The sequence below is a fragment of the Trachinotus anak genome, unplaced genomic scaffold, assembly GCF_046630095.1.
Source record: "Trachinotus anak isolate AG129_WGS33_773 ecotype Australia unplaced genomic scaffold, CSIRO_AGI_Tana_v1 ptg000016l, whole genome shotgun sequence".
In the NCBI taxonomy this organism is placed as follows: domain Eukaryota; kingdom Metazoa; phylum Chordata; class Actinopteri; order Carangiformes; family Carangidae; genus Trachinotus; species Trachinotus anak.
The window spans coordinates 24,773,657-24,794,713 of NW_027273867.1; the positions used below are offsets into that span (position 1 = coordinate 24,773,657).

The 21,057-nt window shown below is 44.0% G+C and overlaps 1 protein-coding gene across 1 annotated transcript in view; it reads left to right on the forward strand.

Annotated features, from left to right (window-relative positions):
- Window positions 1-703: 703 nt before the first annotated feature.
- The window catches only part of LOC139633879 (zinc fingers and homeoboxes protein 2-like), a 127,925-nt gene continuing 107,571 nt past the window's right edge, over window positions 704-21,057 (forward strand). Inside the window, exon 1 of the mRNA XM_071499904.1 lies at window positions 704-14,488. The gene's annotated coding sequence lies outside the window, so the exon portion shown is untranslated. The remainder of the gene's footprint in view (window positions 14,489-21,057) is intronic.

Here is a 21,057-nt window from a genome sequence, read left to right on the forward strand (position 1 = left end):
GTCCTGACGGCTGGTTTTAAGGCTCAGTGTCTGAATACAGGCTGTGTGCATTTCTCTGTGGACTGAGGCTTTGATACTTTCACAGTATTAATATAGAACCTAGACCTGCTTTATAATCACAAACACATGGACATCTACCTTTAGACTGGATGGAGCTTTGATATTTGTTTAAAGAAAAACTGAGAAATATTAGTTTGGACCAACTTCCTCAAAGACTTGGCGTGTGAAGCTGCTCCTCAGGTGAGACACCTGCTCAGAGACTGATCGTGTTTGTGATGATGTGAAACAAAAAAAAAGAACTTCAAGGATTTATTTTTCAGAAACGCAGGTGTTTCTGTGAATCAGGGAAATGACTGCTCTTTATTAGAGCTTTTCTAGTCTCATAGACTGCCCAAACTGTCTAACACACACACACACACACACACACACGAACAGAATGTGCAGACTTCTTTCTAAAAGTTACTCAGCACGACATCTGTCATTTTATTAGAGAGAGACAAAAGGAGAAGGTCTCACTGAGGAAGAGAACTCAACAGCTGGTGGTTTCTCTGTGAAAATACCACCATCCTCTGTGTGTGTGTGTGTGTGTGTGTGTGTGTGTGTGTGTGTGTGTGTGTGGACTTGTACTTGCTACATAGTAAGGACCAAAAAAAGTATTTTACGAACAGAGTGAGGACCTTTTGAGAAAGTGAGGACATTTTGGCCGGTCCTCACTTTTTGAGACACCTTCAAATCACATGTTGAGGGTTAAGACTTGGTTTTAGAGCTAAGGTTAGAATTAGGTTAAGGTCAGGGTCAGGGTCAGGGTTAGGGTTAGGCTCTCAGTTGTGATGGTTAAGGTTAGGGTAAGGGGCTAGGGAATGCATTATGTCAATGAGTGTCCTCACAAAGATGGAAGTACAAGTATGTGTGTGTGTGTGTGTGGTCAGCAGGGTTAACTGTGCAAGACAAGACACACAAACACACACACACGCACAGTGAAACATGTTTCATGCAAAAATGACTGAACCTCCTGCAGCTTTATATAAAAACTGTGACACAGTTTGTAGCTTTTTGTGTAACAATTACACTGCAGGCTCTCGCAGGTTGTGTTACTGTGCTTGTCCTCTTCTAAAGGTTTCCTCTCTCTGAAACAAGAATCATTTCCTGCTGTAAATGAAACTTCTGGCCCAACATATGCTCAGATCCTCGGCCCGAGTCTGGCCCATATTCTTCCACATCTGGGCAGATTCCAGCTGTTATTCTCCAGTACTGACCAGATGTGGACAAACACCTGACAGTCCTGCCGTATATGGGCCAGATTTGGGCCAGAAGAAAACCAGTATGTGGCCCAAGTAGGGGCCGGATTTCTTTTGCTATCTGGGGATTTTCTGCTTGTGATGAACAAATGAGGAAGAAAACGAGAGAAAAACACAGTGAGCTTTCAACCTCTCAGTACTTTCACTTTGTCTGACAGTTGATATGAGTCAGAGGAAGCTGTGGTCTGGATCACATCACAGAGCTGAAGCATCAATATATCATCCATCATAATAATAATAACATAATGGCCATAATAAAGTGAGAGGAGGAGGAGGAGGAGGCCAGATTCACATCAGGCTTTTTATAGAACAGAGTCTGTGTGTGTGTGTGTGTGTGTGTGTGTGTGAGTGTGAGTGTGAGTGTGTGTGTGTTAACGGGAAGTGGAAGCTGTGCCTCCTCCGCAGGTTGAGGAGCCTCGGGTGTAAAGATGAGCTGAAGTAGTTCAGGGTGCGTTTCATTCATTCACATTTACAGAAGTGGGATGTGAGCAGGGAAATCACCACGAAAACGAGCTGCGTCTGAGCTCATTTCCAGGACTGTTGTGGTTCATCAGTCTCTACTTTCACATTTCAGTCAGTAACCAGATGTTTTTCATCCAGACTGATTCTCAGAACCTGAAGAGCTCAGGAAAGAAGCTCCTCTACCTGCTCAGACCAATTCACAACCAATAAATCATCAATAATTCATCCACAGAGGATGCAACATAGATAGATAGATAGATAGAACCCACCAAATATAAAAACAAGAAAAAGAACAATATAAAGGTAACGAACAGAACAAAATTATGCATAAGTAAGTACGTTTACTCAAATACTTAAGTACTGTTTTCAGGTACTTGAGTATTTCCGTTCCATTTCACCACATTTATTTGACAGCTTTAGTCACTAGTTACTTTTAAGAGGAATATTTTGCAAAATGGAAAATATAATAGTCATATATAGTAATATATCAGTCAGAGGGACCAAAGCAGTACTTTTACTTCAGAGTTTAACTACATTTTGTGACTAAAACTTCTGTATTTATACTTAAATAGGATTTTTCCTACAGGATCTTGCCTTGTACTGGAGTATATTTATATTGTTGTATTGGTATTTTTACTCAGCTGAAAGATCTGAATACTTCCTCCACCTCCAGTCAAAGAGCTGGAGCTGAATACAAATGTAATGTGATGAATACAGATGTTTCTCTTTCAAAGCAGATGTGCACTAGATAAATACTGAACAGTGCGAATGTCTGTGGTGCTCGGGGCTCAGCAGTCTCTCCTCCGCCGTCGCTGCTGTACAGGTGTATGACCTGGAGCACAAACAACAACAATACACACTGTAACCTACGTTTCATCTCTTCAGCCACTCAACATCAACATCTCTGTCTCACGTGTTCTTTTCTTCCTTTCAAGGTAAAGGTTGACTTTTCTTTTCTCCCCTTAGAGAAAATTGTCTTAGATCAAACAAACTTCTGCATAAGAGACATTTCAGTGAGTCGTCAGAAAAACTCACCCAACAAACATAAACCTGAGCAGGTTAACAGACGACCAGTATCTAATCCCGTGTCAGTGGCGTGTTGTTCCTGGTGCCGTTGTCTCTTCCTTGTCCCGCCTCCCCTCCAGCTCCACCCAGGCTGTTCCCAATTAAGCCTCCACCATGCACCTGGTCACTGCAGGACGGGTCAGAAGCTCTGGGGCCAGCAGCAGGGGGACAGCAGGGGGACAGCAGCCGCTGCCTCTCAGCTCGGGTTTATTTGTTTTTTGGTTGATGTGTCTTTACTTTGTTTCTGTCGCTCTGATTATTTGTGTATGTTTGTGTTAAACTCTGTAGTTTCTGGTTGTTTTAGAAGTGTTGGACTGATGTGGGTCCCTGGTGACATCAGTGTTGAATCAAAGAGCACAGGGAGCGGTGTGTAGTTCAGGGGGCCTGGGAGTGGGCAGTGTTTCCAGACCTGATCCAGGAGCAGCAGGCGTCATCACCACCACTAACATGAGACGTGAAGATGGTAACTGCAGCTGTTCGTCCTCTCGTCCCTGTTCTGCTGCTGAATATCTGCTGCTGTGGCGGGTGGTGCAGGGAGGACGGTGGTGATAGGTCATCATCATCACGAGAGCTCAGAGTGGTTAAACACAGTAATTACAGCTCTTTAGTTCTGATGAGGTTGATTATAATCAGCTCCAGAGTTAAAGGACGATTCAAATGACAATGTGGGATGAAGATGTTTGTTGTCTCTGTTTGGTTTTGATGAGTTTTATTAGAATCACAGCGAACAAATGAAAATACATCTGAACACCATGAACATTATTTATGTTCCATTAGTTTTCATGTCGCTCACATTGGAGCGTGAATCATTAGTTGGGATTTAACCTTTAATCAGTCTCCTTACAGTGACCTTTGACCTTTCACGCTATTTGATTGACAGGTGACAAGATGAAAAGTGGCTCATCATCCTCACTCTGTTCCTCTCTGCTGCTGTCAACGTGACGTGATGCTGCCCCCATGTGGTGCTGGGGGCGTATAACAGACACTCAGCATCAGAACTTACAGACTTTTTCTTTCTTTTGTTTATGTTTTATGTATAAATTAGATAAATTATATTAATTTATTCTGTTTTTCATGAGTCTATATGAAGCTACGTTTACACCTCAATGCACTAAATTAACTGTGATTCCTTCATATGATTTAATCATATAAATCAGCTGATTATAGAAACAGCTGGCAGCTTCTGTGTCAGTAAGAAAATGACATTTATTGAGAGCAGATTAAAGTCTCTAAAATGACCCAATGACTCAGTGACATGAACCAGAGTTTGAACAGCTTTGGTTGATTCTGGTTTTTCCTCACTGGTTTGAAGTTTTGCAATTAAAATATAACTAATATAAATAATAGAATAATGAATAGAAATTAAATCTGCTTGTTCCTGATGATGACTCCTACCTGGATTTAAAGAGATGAAATCTGTATTTATGGATTTGGAGCTCAGACAATCAGACAAGGATTTCTGTGGTGAAACTACAAAGGTTCGTCTTTTAAATGTTGCTGCAGCAAGGAATTGTGGGACGGCATTTTCTCTTTTCCTTTTGTTAAGGAAGGGCTCGTATTTCTTATGCTAAAGGAGATAAGATAGGAAGCACTGAAGCTCCTTTCCTCATCATTTACAGAATTGGACCAGCTCTCATCATGGCTGTTGTTTTGTTTCCTTTGACTTTTAAACTTTTTTTTTTACAGAAAGTCTAAAACTGTTTAGGTTTTAGATTTGAGTGATCATGAAACAGTGATACTCAAGCTGAAATTTAAAATTGAGAATAACAAATAATGATAAAAATATGAATTAACGCTGTATGTTAACATGAAAACTGTCTGATTTGTTGAAGCGCCTACGTGACTGACTGAGCTGTGGCAGACCACAGGTTAAACCACATTAGAAACCGCCGTTCGCTGTGAAAGTTGCTGCTCGCTGTGCCGAACACACAGAGAACTTCCTGTACGTTTATAGAACAAGAATCAACACAATGACTGCGGCTCCTGAATCAGATGCCATGTGTGATATTTATAACCACAGGGAAACAATCTCTAATCTGACACGAGGTTCACATTTGGATAAAAATCTGCCAAAGCAAATTACAATAGATCAGGTTTCACCGTGAAATGAAATCCTTGTGACTGAAGCTGCTGAACATCAGAGAGAGTCTGAGCCCAGAGAAGGAGCCGAGCCGCATCCATGTGACAGACCAAACATCAAAAACATCATAAACATCATAAACATCACATCATATGAGCTGGAGGTTTGAAACGTTTGAAGGAGCAGAAGTGAGACTTTAATATCAGACGATGGTTTAACATCCACATGTTCTTTATATCTGATAAATGATGGAAACATTTATCTTTGTCTCTCAGATCAGTGAAGGAGGCTCAGCTGATTTATAGAGACTGTGTGTGTCTGTGTATATGTGGGGGCGTTGAGGTGGATGGAGGTGTACAAAAGCCACAGCTGTCCTGACTGTGGTCTAGGCCTCAGCGGGTCTTAGGTTCAGGTCAGTGGAAGAAGGTGATTTAGGTTAAATGTGAATGAACAAAAGAACAGCTGACTGAGAGGTGAGCAGTCCAAACAGGCAGACAAATCCAAAATCCACCGAAACAATCTCAAAGTCCAAACCGAGGTGAATTAGTCTACAGACGGAAACCAAGTTCAGGATCCTGACAACTCAATATGCAGGTAACCAATGAACTAATGAGACGCAGGTGGAACAGAAAAATAATGTGAAAAAACACAAAGTAAGGAAGTAAAACCACAACAGGAACATACAGCAAACAAAATAAACAAAATAAAACCTGGAATCATAAACCTGAGTCCAAACAGAGTCTTTTAAGGACCAGATGCAGTTCAGTGTATAAAGCTCATGTGTTGGTGGATGTCTCCTTTCCCATCCATTTATGCTAAGCTAAGCTAACCACATCCTGACTCCACCCCTAACTTCCACCTAATCCAAAAATGAGCAAAGAGGCGGGGCGTGTGTGGAGCTGAGACTTCGGTGCTTGCTGGTTTGTGGCAACCACACACTCACCCACCTGTCACTCAAAGAGGCCACGCCCTCAGTTCTCCATCAGTTTAGTCCTTAATAAAATGCAAACAGGTGAGTTCTATAAAATTCAGTTGTCATGAAGGAGGAAATGATCTCCAGAGAGCAGAACAGTTTCTGTACCAGGCTGTAAACATGTTTCTTTCTGCTGTAAAGTTGGACATTTGAACATGGGAGTCTGTGGGACTGACTCACTGCTGGAGCCAGACTCTAGTGGTTGTTAGAGGAACTGCAGCTCTCAGCTCTTCACTGCTGAAGCTTCATGTTTCACACCTGGAGGCTGATGGTGAACTCAAAAGGTGGAACTCAAGGCTACAGATACACAGGTAACTAATGAACTAATGAGACACGGGTGCAGCAGAAGACAAAACAAAGACAGGAAGTGAAACCACAACCACACAAAAGCACATACTTCAAAATAAAACAGGAAATCATAAACAAGACTCCAGAGAGAGTCACTTAAGAAAGAGATCATGACACAAATGATACTTACTGCTGCAGTAGTGGTGGATCAATGTCATTTCTAGAGGACAGGGTTGTCAAACATGCTTTCCACAGGATTGAATGTGTCGCTGGGTGTCTCCTTTCCTGTCCAGTAGTTATGCTAAGCTAGGCTAACCACGTCGAGCATTGTACTCCTGCAGCGTTGTCAGACTCATGATGCACAAAAAAACAAAAGGATGAAAATCAACGAAGAAGAACCAGAAACATCATCTTTTGTGATGTGATCCTAACTCGAGAGACGGGAGCATGATGGGATTTGATTCCTCAGTCTCTACAAACCGACCTCTCCTCCTCTCACCTCTGTGAACTGACACTGTAGCTTTATAAACACTCATCTGTGTGTAAATGAGCTCAAAGGTTTGAGTTGGATGTTATTATGCGGAGCAGGTGAAGCAGCTCAGCTTCTCCTCTGAATCTGAATAAACACAAAACCACAGAAACACACGAGGCAGCCGAGCAGAAAACTCCTGCCTGTCTCTCTCTGCATCGGAGGGTCGTGTGTAAGCAAGTCAGGACGATCAACCTCACAACATCTGATAAACGCCTGCGCACACACACACACACACACACACACGCTGAATTAATACTGATACCGTGCTGAGTTGCTGATGTTTGTAATTATCGACACTCACTGCAGCACAGGATGGTCCCGTGTGTGTGTGTGTGTGTGTTTGTGCGTGTGTGTGTGTGTATTAATAATTAATCCTCAGTTCATTTGTATGTAAATGTGTCCAGACAGCGCGCAGCTCTTGTCCTCCTCCTCGTGATGAATAAAGCATCAAGGAAGGCCGCGCAGCTCCAGAGTGAGGCAGGTGACTTACTAATGAGCACCACAGAAGAAAAAGAGGCAAGTGGGTGACTCAACTAAAACCTGCAGGAGGAGAAGAAGAAGAGCGGCAGCTTATTAAGTGCTGTGGAGGAAGGAAAGGCAAAAGCTGGATTTAATTTCTGTCAGATTTTACCTGTTGATTCCAGTGCCACAGAATTGATATGTTGTATGTTTTCAGGCCATAATTATGGCTTTAATTAATGTGCAAACCTCAAATAACGTTCTTTCAATCTCTTTGTGATATAGAGCGATGATTGGAAGGTTTGCATTCCTCCAGTCCACACTGGCAGTAAACTGATCTGGTCCTAGGGCAAATTTCATCATTGTCACATGTCTGAAGCCTCATTTTAGCTTCAGCTGAACAATGCATCTTTGAAATGAACGGAGGTTCAGGCTGATTCCACACACCAGCTCTTCCTTTTGAAAAATCCACAGTCTGTCCTGTAAGTAATTGCATTTGCATTTGTTCACTCATTCAATTGAAAGCGAAGGTCGCAGCAAACGCTTGTACAGGTTCTCCCAGGAAACTGGTTAACAGAGGCGGTAAACCCTGCTCCATCCATCCATCCATCCATCCATCCATCCATTAGCTATACTGCTGATCCTTTGAGGGTGAGGGGGCTGGAGCCAATGCCAGCTGACATTGGGCACCGGTGGGGTACACTCCTCACAGGTTTGACAGCAGACGATCTTTGTTGTTATGGTTACAATAATTACATGAACAGTCACGGATAATAGAAACAACATAAACTGCTGCTTCCACATGGGAATCGAACACACGCACTTTTCCCTTTGCTCCAGAAACTCTGCAAAAGAAAATGTGAGTTAATGTGTTTCTGTTGGTTGATTGAGTTACTGTGAACGGCTGGTGGAGCTGATTTCTTCCGTCTGACCTGGAGATCTGACCTGCCAAACATCTGTTTGTTTCATGTATTAATGTGAGGAGGGTCCACACAGGTCTGATGTTTTCGTCTGCCTCCGTTTTTAGTCTCGTCAGTGAAGCAAAGGCATGAACTGGATCTGATCCTAACGAAGCTCATCTGGAACTTAAGTTTGTTGCTAGAAGATGTCTCACGTCTGTGATCATTATCATGTGATTTAACACCTTTGCTCTAGCTCCCTTAAAGTTTTTCTTATATTGAATTTAGAGTTGAGAGTCTGCTTGGAGAACTGAAACCTAGAAATCCAACAGGACCTCGCGACACCTGATTGGACCGGATTCCTCTTTGGTCGCAAGGCCTCTCCTGAACCCACCGTTTGTTTCAGCGTTACCTGTTACAACAGCACACATGAACTCACTGTGTGTTCTCCTCTGTATGGACAGCAACAGAAAGGTGTGTTTTCCTAAACTACTGCATGTATAAGTTGGCGATGACGCATCCCTCTTCCAGAGTGCAGGTGACTTTGAACGCCTCCGTCTGGAGAGGTGGTGAAGGTTGTTCACTGTTTTGTAAAACAGAGACTCTCTGCTCTTCTGGCTCTGATCCCACTGAAAAGGTTTTGACTTTCCGGCTGAGACACAAAGTCAGCAAATCTGATGCGACCTCCATGTATATGTATAACACCTGGAGGACGCTGCAGCAGAGAGACACTCTACGCTCAGCAGTTGTTTTCTGATGTCTGTGTCAGAGTCGCGTATATGTGGCTCTGTCTGTTTCTTCAATGTGCTTCAGTCGTCCATGTTCTTCTTTAAAAAAAAAAGTTTTTCTTCTAATACCAAATGAAAAATGACAATAAAGTATTCAAAACATAGTACTACAAATTTACAGAATATTAAGCACAGTCAAAAACTAGTGAGCTCTCAAAGCTCCATAGTTCCAGCCAAACTGTTCAACAAGCACAGGCAACCATGCTGTAGCTCTTAACCAATCAGAAGCAGTCACAGTGGATCCCAATCAAGGATGCTGCATTGAGCTACTTATCCTTAGATCAAATATACTATCAAAGAGCAATTATTTTACAAAGGCTCAATTACAAATGTAAGAAATCGTAATAAAAGACACATGACCGATGAGTCGCCCTGAATGTTACTGAACGATATGTGTTGACAGTGATCTGTGGCGTCTGCTCAGTACAGATGAGTATTACCATGAAGTTTTGTACGGACCTTCATGGTCTGTACAATATGATGAATCCTACTGACTTTGGTGATCCTCTGACTTTCCTAAGAGGTCTCATCAACTTTACAGATGATAAAACCTCTGTTTTTTTTTTACAAACATCACGACCTTCCACCCTCAGGATGAAATTAATAGTCTTCACACCTCAACATTTCAGTTGTGTTGAGATGGTGAAAAAATTGTAAGCAAGAATGTGAAAGGAAACTTTTACAAGCTAAATAAAGAGCCGAGCCAAGACTGTCTTGTTTAAAGATTCTGTACACTTCAAACAGACCAGGATCGTGTGAATCCGTCTTGAGGCAGATGTGTTTATATCTTTTCCAAGCTGTTACGACTGAATTTCATGTCACAGCACAGAGACACGAGGAATCGTCCTGGAAGACGTGGTGCTGTGCTCGTTTGTTCACACAGAATCTTTTTTGAAAAAAGAGCGTTAAAGACGAGTTCAAACCCTGCTTGTTTTCTCAGCTCCACACACCCGGCTCACAGTCACTGTGGAAAGTGGATGTAATGGTCTGATTATTGATTTTGAAAACTTGAAAAAATTGCCCAGTTCTGTTAAAGGAGAGGGGTGAGGGGAGGGTGTCTCAGGTGATGTTCGTCGACAAGCACTTTATTTGAAGCATTGGGAGATGTTCAGGGTCAGACTATCACACTCGTTCAGACACAGGCCTCAGTGTTGTCCACCACAGTGTGAGTCTGAGCAGCAAGAGAAGTTGCTGAGTCACTGCCATCGATCAGCAACATCAGTGTGTCTGTGTCTGTTAGTATCTGCTTTGTCCCCCTGCAGGGTTTAGGCACTGCCACATTTTCTAGGGTTCTGCCTCTGGATGTTGGACGGTCGGTCCTTATGGTCTTTGCTGGAGTTGCGACATCCAGACACTCACCGACTCAGTTTCATAGAGACCGTCCTCCTGTAACAAACGAGGTCACAGGTCGTCTGTCAGCAGGTCACTATGACCCATAGTTAGGTCCTGTTGCTAGGCGACATCAAGTGGTCGTAGTGATGGTGACAGGAGCAAAGGGAAAAGTGCGGTGACGTAGTTCATAGAGCGACAAAGTCCACGTCAGGAGGAGGTTGGGGTGGATGGATGAATATGACCCAGGAGAGCGGTGTTCGATTCCCATGTGACAGTAGCAGTTTATGTTGTTTCTATGATCCATGACCGTTTGACAAAGTCAACCATGTTGTTACTATTGTAACCATGACAACAAATGATCATCTAAATCAACATCTTTTCCGAAACAAGCCTTGATCATTATTATAGTAACCATTGTAGTAATCATTGTAATCACGACAACCAAGGCCCAGAGTCGGGGGCGCTTTTCCGGAGACCCTGCTATCGGTTGTATAAGGGATGAAAAAAATGATCAGTACGGTTGTTCAGGTCGGAGGTCAAGTTGATATTTCCCCACATGCTTTAATTTGTGTTGATTTATTACGTGTTTATTGTGTGTTTTTATTATAAGCTCTGCCTTTAAACCATATTGTTTTTATGGTACAATAAACCTTTGATCAATCTGAACTGTAACCAAACTATTTGTATGTAATCCACAGCCACTTTGTCAAACTCCCGGTTACACAATTACAGATGCAGCCTCTCAAATGTTTCTGGTTCTCAAAGCTAAAACCAGTGGTAAAAGCCACACGCAGCCCCTTGGCACGGTGTACTGAACTGTGACACCAAATAATGACTTTTATTTTTCCTTTTCAGGCGGCTTTGTTTGATTAATTGCGGGAAAGAGGCCAGCAGCTGCAAACACTCCTGTCATTAGGCACAAAAAAAGAAAACTCACAGCCTCAGAAAAACCACACAACTGCAGACTGTTTTTTACTTTTCCATGTGCAATTTGAAAGTTGACTTCTGTTGTATTTTGACTTTTACGACCGCTGTGTAATTGAAAACCTGCTAAAAGCCTCCTTTGTATTTCTGATATCCCTTTTTATTATGTCTCTTTTTACAGATACATGATTTTTTTTGTCTAACCACAATAGTATGCAAATTCTCTCCCAGGGTGTGTCACAGATTTTCCTGTTTTGTCACAAAATGACCACCTGGTTAATGAGTGAATGTGAATAAAAGGAAAAAAGGAGATGGTGCCTGTGGTTTGATTTAGCTGAGTTTTTGTTTTCTCTTCTGGATTTTGAAGTTCTGGGCCAATTACTTTTCTCAGTTCACTGTGTGAGAGGTCACAATTATAATATGTTTGAGACATGGAAAGATTAGTGGACACAAACCCAAACACACAGCAGCACCAGACGTCAATGTAACGTCAGAAAGACGTTGGACTCTAATGACTCTAATGTTGGAGAGATGTAAAATTTTGGTTGGAAATGAAAATCAGAGTCAAAGTCCAACGTTGGCTTACTGACGTTGTAACAGTTAGCAGATGTTGGGTTCTGCCCACGACTAGACTATCAGTATTTTATACATGAGGACGGCGTCGACATGAGACGTCTGGGAGATGTTGGCTTTTAGTTACTTAACAATCTCAACATCAGCTGTCGTCAGTTATTCTGCGTCACACTGACTTTGGCACAGATGTTGTTCTGACATTGAACTTTGGTCACCAGACGTCAGCACCTACATTCAACCAAATATCAGTGTCTAACAACTTTGCTGGCCAGCTGCGTGTCTGTAGGGAGAGGGCAGCGGCCCCCCGGGTCAGAGCCCCTGCTCGGAGTGACTGGTAACAGTTCTTGATGGAAAAAAGCAAGTAACTGCAAATACATACAAAACAACCAAAGAGAGACACAAAACAAGCACAAAGAGATGCAAAATGGCCGCAAAGTGTGCAACTGTTTTCTGCAGTCTGAGTCTGGGTGTCTTGTTTCCAGGGAGGAAGTTTAGGGGGGGTGTTTAAATATCTGTGCTCAGGGACCTATTTTTCATTTAAAAAAATTAGTTTAAAAGACCTTGGATGATATGAACTAATGAGGAGTCCACTTCAGTAGCAACGTCCTTTTTGTCAGGGCAGGAAGCAAACTTTTCTTTTCACTTTCATGGTTTTTTGGCAGGGCTGTTGTTGCCTCCAAAGCTTTTTATCTGCAGAAATTTGTGACACTGACGGCTCTTGATTACTATTTTAAAGACTATTTTAAGCCTTGAGTGGTTCAATTTTTAACTTTTGTTGCTAAGCAATGTTGGCCAAAACTCTGCTTATTGGCTAGAGCTGGCACTTTTGCCTGGCAACATTACCTGATTGTGTATTCTGGAGACGCTGGCAAGAGCTTCCAGTTGCAGAAAACTCTTCTGCAAAGAGGGCTGGAGCTGCGGCGTCAATCTTATTTTGAAGGCCCTGTATTATTTTCACCAGCTTGTCCCTAAATGCATCACGTCTGAGCATAAAGACAGTGTGTTTTGTGATAGTTATAAAATAAGCAGTTTACTTAATGAGCAGTTTCTTGAGTGAATTTGACTCCTAACTGGCAGTGAGTCGCAGACGTCTGGTTCAGATGATGAAAACCTGCCGCTGCAGCGGGAGGGTCAATTAAGAAACTGGCTGATGTACAAGGTTTTAACAGGGGGGGGGTGGGGGGGGGGGGGGGGGCTGCCCATGCCATGCCATGCCATGATGTGATGCATTTACTGGAGATGCCCACAATCGGAAAACACATGGAAAGCTGCCTGGTTACTGCTCAAAGTTCAATTTGTTCATCTATAAAAAACATGGTAATTGCCGTGTTCCCAAATTAACCAAAACGTCAGAATCAAATATCCATAAAATGAAACCACAGATTAAAAACAACATGAAACTATTTTTCTTTACTGAGGAGACAAGTCTCATTTCATATACGTGAGCCTGGTGCATTGCACTAAATGAAATCAATCCAACTTTATTTTGTGCAGCACCTTTCATACAGGTAAGTGCAATTCAAAATGCTTTGACAACCAGACTTTGTGAGTCAAATAATTTGAGACTAATTAACATGAAAAAACAAAAATATAATCTTTTAAATATAAAAACTGAGACAAATTCAAATTTCGATTTAATCTTGTTTAAACTGATTTAAAGCTTTTATTCTAACAGTGGTACGTTTAAATTAAGTGGTTTAAAAAAAGGGGATCAACGACAGAATTACACTGAGGGCGACTGAAGCTCGTTCCTCATCATCTTGTTGTGAACACACAGAGGTTCATGGTCAGAAAACATGAAGGGCCCGTGTGGAGCCGGGTGCAGCCCCCACCTCCCCCTGTAGGTGTCGCCCTCCGTCATCTTTTCTCAGAAGTGCGAGGGGACGTTTCTGCTCCTCGGCGCATCTGATCAGCTGCAACGACCGCTCATCTAAAGTGCAGGAGCCCGGTGAGAGGCACGCAGCGGCCGGAGGACCGGGGAGGCTCCGCTCCACACTGGGCCCGATCAGAGCTCCGGGCTGTGGGTGTGAGGATGCACCACAGGCCGCTGTTGGTCAGGTCAGCTCCGGGATCCAACAGGTGTCAACAGGAAACTAACGCACCGTCCATCACCTCATCATGCAACTTTATTCACGTTTTCACGCAGACTTGCTTCTGCTTTTGACTGTAACACGCTTTAGGAAAATGAATCAGTTAGATGTGAGAAATAATAATAAAATAATAATAATAAAAAAACAGGATAATATACATGAGAGCACAGCTGCGTGTCTTCAGGAATGTTGTAGGGGCAGCATGGTGGAAACCGCTGCGAATAAAGAGTCTGATAAAAGCGGTGATGGACTCAGGGCAGGGTGGTGATGGACCCCCACCCGGGTGTATGGGGGCAGCGGGGGCGTCCACAGCCGCCCGCCCGCTGCCAGCCGTCAGACGCGGACCGGCGCGGATCAGCGCTGCAGCGGGGACGCGGGGCTGCGACATGTCTGCGCCTTTCCGCCGCAGCCCGACCGCCGAGCCAGCGGGCAGCGCCGCCGACGGCAAACTTTTCTTTACATTTTCACGTCACCTGGACGCGAAACATAAATCTGGCATCCTATGCAAATATATGCTGACGTAAAAGATCATGTGGTTTTTGTCGTCGATCCCCCCTATGAGCAGCGAGGAGGCTTTTTTCCGCTCTGTTGTCTTTAGGTTAGCTATGCTACAGTCTTTACTGTGCCCAGCGCTAGCTATATGCGCCCCGCGCCGCACCGCCCGGGATTTCTGGGAATAATCAACTTCCAGCCCGTCGCACCCTGCAGCCGGAGCCCACACACAGGTAGGACACGGGGGGAACTTCCCGTTTATTTAACTCCCGGACAAGAAATTTTGACCAAAGTGACCGCAAAAGTGAAGTTATCAAAGCGGGTTGGCTGCAGCCAGACTAGCCGCCTGGCTGGCTGTCTCTGCCCGGGCAGCCGCGGCTGCTAGCGCCCGTCCCCTCCATCACAGGCTGGGAGCGGGACCACCTTGCTACCCCCCAGCGAAGCTCCGCGGCGGCCAAACCCGAATTAAACCGAGGCACCGGGCTGTCACCAACTTTGGTGGCTGTGAGACTGGTCTCCGGTTATTTTTGAGGATAGTTGTCAGACAAGTGAATGTCATCCGGTTCGCGTTGTTTTTTCTGGTGGCCAACTTTCGCCGTGCCCCCCCTCCACCCCCCACCCGGCGAAAGCGCACATAATAAATGTATTAGCGGGGCTAGCCGTTAGCAGCTAGCTGATGACGGACAGCCGGGAAGCTAAGCGCGTTAGCTTTAGCCTTTCCCCGCACACAGCAGCACGAAACGTGGCCGCCGTCTCTGGATGTTGTGCTTTCATGTCGGGAAATGCATTTGTTTTGGCTGCCTCCCTCCTCCCTCCGTCCCCGGCGAGCCAGCGCCACTGCCCGACACAAGTAGAAGATCATCCCGGGGTCTCTTTCTGGTGACTCGCTGACGGCGGAGCGGGGGACAGCGGGGTCTGCGCCGGTCTGCCGCCGCGGACCGAGGGGTTCAGACGGGGCCACTCGCAGACAGGCAGTCTGGCTGTCCGGGTCATCTGAGGTGAAGTGTAGGGAAACACGGCGGCTGCGGACTGGTTTCTGACTGGTTTCTGACTGGTTTCTGACTGGTTTCTGACTGGTTTTCACAGAAGCGGACCCTCGGTTTACAGTCGTGTTCGCTTTTTAAGCTTTTGAGGGAAGCGTCTTCAGCGTTGGAGCCGCTTTTCTGACTGTTTTCCACGGACACGCGCTGGCGGCGCGCGGCTCCTGCGCAGCTGCTCTGCAGCCGAACCGACTTTAAGATGTTCACCCGCTCAGCACGAGACTCACGGGCCGGTTCGGGTCGTTGCATTTAGTCATTTGACCGGTTTAACGTGAGAAGGAGCGGGCTGTCGCTGGCTGCCTGTGCCAGGCTGGTTTTCTGCTGGTTTATCTCGAACCAGGCAGCCAGCCTGCACAGCAGTCCGGGTTTGGACAGTTTGACACAGGAAACAGGCTGTTGATATATGTTACAGCCTGTTTCTAAACTGGTTTATGAAGAAACAGTTAGTTTGCATGATGTAAGGCAATGGGCTGGTTTGTCCCTGGTTTATATGGAAATGCACTTTTGTTAGTGTTCAGTTGGAATCAGTTGTGTTATCTTGGTTCTTTGGTCTTGATAAGTTCATATGGTCTATACAGAAACCAGACTGCTGGACCGGCTTGTTTACAGCTGGTGTGTTGACCCAGATTGTGCACAAGGAAATGTTTGATTTTACTGGTATATTGTGTATTTATTGACTGTGATCAGTATATGATATGGCAGTTCCTTTCTCACGATTCTGCTCACAATCAAACTTTTTCCCTTTTCCAAGTTCATCGAGTTCAGGCTCAGTTTTGTTTACCGACCCAATTTTCTACCCAAACCTTGTTACATAAAAACATGAATAATTAGGTGTGCCTTGCGAGCCAGTTTGGGCCATATGCAGTGACGTGGCTGCAAATGGGGGGAAAAAAAAGCGTCTGCGACCTGTGACCCCAGTCAGAAAATATTTTCAACAGAGATCCCAGTTTTTCTGCTCTGCCTGTTGTCTCGTGCGGCTGTGTGGAGTCTGAGGGACGTGCAGGAGGAAGATTTCTGTCAGGCTTAGATGAACAGGTGTGTAAACTGGATTTGGGCAGGTTTTACCCTACACCACATCCCTGACAGTGGGACTGAAGTGTGTCTTGGCTCTTGGAAATCATTGGAGAGGCTCCGATTTGGCGGCAGCTCCTCCTCCTCCTCCTCTTCCTCCTTCCTCCTTCCTCCATACTGCCCGGTGACAGTTAACATCCACCTCCTCCCAGCCGCAGCACTATATGGCTGTTGTTCAAAGTGTGTCAGATTTTTTAATATTATCTCCCTCTCGCCTGTTCTGGTTCATAATCACATTTCCTTTTCCATTGACCGACTTTTTTTGTCTCATATTTTGCTGCTATTGTATTGCCGCCGTGTCAGGCTTTTTAATCCTATGATATGGATGCAGGGATCAGTCAGTCATGCTGCCAGTCTCCAAATCAGAGCACGCTCGCTTGCTCTCTGGCTGCTATTTATTTGTCACAAACGCCAACACACACACACACACACACACACACACACACACACACACAGACACACACACAGACACACACACACACACACACACACCACAGCTCTCGTGCGCTTTCCCTTCCTCGCTTGGAGACTTCTACACACACTCTCACATTCTCTCGCTTTTCCTCTTCCTGTTCTGACACGCTGCTATTTCTTTGACACACACTCACACACATTTTGCCGGTTCCTAGGGAAATGCAGCTGTGATTTGCTGTTGCCACCTGACCTGTCACCCCGATCCACAGTCTGCCCCCCCACCACACACACACACACACACACACACACACTCTGCAGCCGTAGTAAGCTTTTATTTCACCGTTTAGACTGTTCACATAATTGGTTTTTATCGCCAAAAATTGCAGCTTGACGCACGTCTTTTTTATTATTTGTGGCGATTGAAATGGACCCCATTCTGAGTTTGTGTTGCCCTCAGTGGCATTCAGTCATGAGGCTTTATGACAGCTATATGAGCCTGAATGAACACACACACACACACACACACACTCACACACAGTGTGTGCGGCAGCTAACATCACACGCACTCTTTGTTACACTATCAAACTGCTATTTATTTCACACACATGCAGAAAGCATGCATGACAGCTGCATCTTACACGCGCACACACACACACGCACACATTCAGGTTTATTTTTCCACTCGCTCTTTTTTGCTTTTATTTCCCACACACACACACACACGCACACACGTATTTTCAGTGCTATTGGTGCTTTATGAGATTGTGAGAGGCTGGGTGAGTGGGTGTGTGTTTGGGAAAGAGAGTACGAGCGTGCCAGGTTGTGTGCGAGTGAGTGAAGTGGCAGTGATTTCGTGTGTGTGTGTGTGTGTGTGTGTGTGTGTGTGTGGGGTGAGTCACTGGAGAGCATGGGCTGGTCAGAGACACTCAATGTGTGTGTGTCATAGTGTCCACCCTCCCTCGCTGCTGGAGCTCTTCATGGGGAAACTCAACACACACACACTTGCTGTATTGGATCTGCACGGCTGCTGTTGGACCAAACCCACCTTCCACGTCGGCTGGGAGGGTTTGAGGGTTTGTGGGTGCGAAGTCTGCGTGAACGTGAGCACCACAGATCCTCGTTTGACCAGATTTAACTCCCGACTCCTCCAGACATTAAACAAGCTCTTATTTTGGCGGTCAGCCAGCTTTAATAACCTGTGCTCTTGATTCCTCGTTGCTGAATTTGACGTCTATCTGAGAGATTTCATTGGTTGATCTTTGCTTTCCTCATATGCAAATCTGCAGAAATGAATATGGTTCTGCTTTTTTTTACTCATATTTTCTGCCATGTTAACATCCTGCACCAGTGGAGCTTTCATTACACACTGTGAAATCAATTTTTTTAAAGTTATGCGCAAATAATCCACACCAATATTTGTGTCTGCTGTAAAAAAGGCTTTTCCCCACGTACGCTAATTTTCCCTCTTGGACCCACTGCTCCTAAACATTAATCCTCCTCTAAACTCTCAGTTACTCATTTCAAATTTAATCGGCTGTTTTCATATTGCTTTTTTTTTTTTTTTTTTTTTGGCAACCACAAACTTTGGGGCACACAGGCGAATGCACAGCAGCTTAAAGATCAACCTCAGTTTTCACATCTGTACATCTGGTGAATCTGCCGACCTGTTCGATAAGTTGAAAAACAGGAACCTGTTCAGCCTCATCTATACTTGTTGGCCTTTTTTTTTTTTTTGGTTATTACTGTTTTTCTGGCCTCTGTGCAGGAAGATGATCTCGTTATTAATCTCAAAGCTCTGATTGCTTGGTGGTTTTCCAACTGGGTAAAAAGCTGTCGGTGAGCACAATGAAATGACAAAAAAAATATCAGAGATGAAATGTGGTCGGTGAGTCACGTGAGTGGAACCAAGGAATGTGACTCAGCTGACTCAGTGACAGTCGTATTGATTAGTCACCTCCTGCGACTCCAGATCTGCGTTTGAAACTTTACATACTGAGCATGTTTTCATTTAGCTGTGAAATAACTGGACACAAACATCAACTGTGTCAGACACCTGGGCAGTGAAAACACTTCGTTCACATTTGGTTTCCTGTATTGGCAGATTCAAGGGCCACTGATCAGCTGATTGTGATCGGTGCCTGGTTTAATCAGAGCATCTGTGTTGCTTATTAAGAGTCAGATATAATTTAACAGCATCCGTATCTGATGTGGCTCCTTCTTTGTGATGGTGTTTGATTTGATTGCTTCTGTTTTGTCAATCAGTAATCAATCTGACCCTGTTTGTATGAATGGCTAATATCACCTGAATCAATCCTGGTGAAAAATATTGATCATATCAATGTGGAAAAATGTTAAAGTGTGTTTTATCTGAAGTGTTGATCTCCATCAGAAGAAATATTTGTGGTTTTAAGAACCAAAAACCATCTCAGTGTAGTTTTACATCTCCTCTCTCAGGCTTCTCTCTGGAGCTCTAGTAACAACAGGTCAGTCAGCCAATCAGAAGAGAGGATCCCAACCTCTCTTCTGATTGGCTGGGGCCTGGCTGAGGGCAGTGACTGCTTTGTTGTGACATCACAAAGTTCCAGAAGTCCTGACAGCTGGTTTTAAGGCTCAGTGTCTGAATACAGGCTGTGTGCATTTCTCTGTGGACTGAGGCTTTGATACTTTCACAGTGTTAATACAGAACCTAGACCTGCTTTATGATCACAAACACATGGACATCTACCTTTAGACTGGATGGAGCTTTAAAAAAACAGAATATTAACAGTAACTGTAATGGAGTTTGAGTGTGCTGTGGTCTGAGTGCTGCTTCAGCGGCTTTTCCAACACTGCCAAGAATAACTGGGGGAAACACTGAATACTTGTAATTGTTTGAAATTTTTGGCAGGAGGAGGCCAAATTTTAGGATATTGAATACTGGCACAAAAAAGCAGAGTCAGTCCAAAAATATCAGCGTCGACTTCTTTGAAAACCTGCGTGGGTCAAACCAGAAAACAGAGGAGATCATTTCACACCTAAGTTATGTGAATGACATGTTCTGAAAAAACAATCTGTGCAGGGATGAAATCAAACTTAAATGCAGTGACAGAATAAAATACAGGAGAGATGCAAATGAGTTATTTTTGCAGATGAGATGAAACAAGCAGAGTTGTAGTGTGCTTGTCAGCAGAGCGCTGCGTTAAGTAATTAATATTAATGTAACATGCAAATAAAACAGCGAGACTTCAGTGGTGTTGTCTGCAGGAGGAGTGGTATAGAAAGCTGGTCTTTATCCAGCGCTGCAGGGAGCCCAGTGACTGGTAAACAAACCAACAGCAAACACGTCGTCCTGCACATGATGAAGTGTCTGTCTGAACCAATCACTGACAAACGTGTCGCCTTTGTTTTTGGGAGCTGTAACCGTAGTTTCCCTGCCGGGGCAATCAGTTTAACATCGATCCACAGTTCAGCCCCACCCACAGCTTCATCAGTCTGAAACAGCACAGACGGAGGTCACATGGTGCCACAGAGTCAGATGGAGGAGAAAGAATCAACATGTACATAAATCCAGGATGGTCTGAATGGATCAAATGGGCCCATTGTGATGTTTCTGTGGGGGTCACTGCTCATTCGAGGGGGGGCTCGAACAATACTGTGAAAACTGGTCACACGATTAGTGCTAAAAACATGATACAAGAGAAAAATAAAATTTGACATATAACTCATTTAGAAATTAGAAGTTTTGGGGTACTATAAAAAAAAATTGGGTGATCAGGAAATATAATGGTTAACTGTTAACTGCTATTAACAAATATTCTAACCAGGATTTTTCTTTAAGGGGCTACTTCATTTGTTTTTCATTTGTAAATAGAAAAGTAAATCACTGTATTTTCTTAGTGCCTGTGTTGGAAGAGATGTTTTTAAATGGCTAATTAATCTAAAAAATAACCCTGAAGTTAAGGCTTATACCAATTATTATTTTCATCATTGATTAATTTGTTAATTATTTGTTTTCTCAGTAAATGTTGGTCAATTAAATGGGAAAACAAAAATCAGTTACATTTTCCTGAAGCCAATGCTGATGTTTTCAGACACCACTCAGTGTCCAAAGATTTTCAGTTCACTGTCACTCAAAGCTCCATCCAGTCTAAAGGTAGATGTCCATGTGTTTGTGATTATAAAGCAGGTCTAGGTTCTATATTAATACTGTGAAAGTATCAAAGCCTCAGTCCACAGAGAAATGCACACAGCCTGTATTCAGACACTGAGCCTTAAAACCAGCCATCAGGACTTCTTGA